The sequence below is a fragment of the Morone saxatilis genome, unplaced genomic scaffold, assembly GCF_004916995.1.
Source record: "Morone saxatilis isolate NCDOM2014 unplaced genomic scaffold, NCSU_SB_2.0 Contig15, whole genome shotgun sequence".
Taxonomy (NCBI): domain Eukaryota; kingdom Metazoa; phylum Chordata; class Actinopteri; family Moronidae; genus Morone; species Morone saxatilis.
The window spans coordinates 25929450-25929983 of record NW_023339707.1 but is presented as its reverse complement, the minus strand read 5'-3'; positions in this window follow the sequence as shown (position 1 = coordinate 25929983).

Below are 534 nucleotides of genomic sequence, written 5' to 3'. Positions count from 1 at the left end.
GCGTGGGACTCACAGGGACGGGGTGTTAGCGTGTTAGCGCTGTAGCTGATAATAGCACAGTCAGACAATTTACAGCGGTTTGTAATTACAGAGGAAGACGCAGTAAAATTAAAGTGGACGTATTAAAGTGCACAGCGGTTTACAGTCCACTGTGTTTATGTAATTACAGGAAGTAACACAACAATCACGCCAAATTAGATCCGAGTTATTGTTCACACGACACATTTACTGTCTGAAATCAGCCTGTAAAGGCTCAGTCTGTCATTCCTCAACATAAACAGAAAGCACGTTGTAATTAGAGTCAAACTGTATTTTATATATGTACATATGTACATACACATGTTTACATCTTCATGTGTAATAAAGCTTTCAGCTGTAAATATAGAAAGAGCCCGTCTCACTTAGAGGTTCTCCACAGACAGACAGACAGTAACATCACCATCACTCTCCGATCACAAAAATCATTTTACCTTCAGATCATCAAAACTTCATTGAAACCGTCTCTGTTAGTGTTTCCAACAATCACCAGCTCTG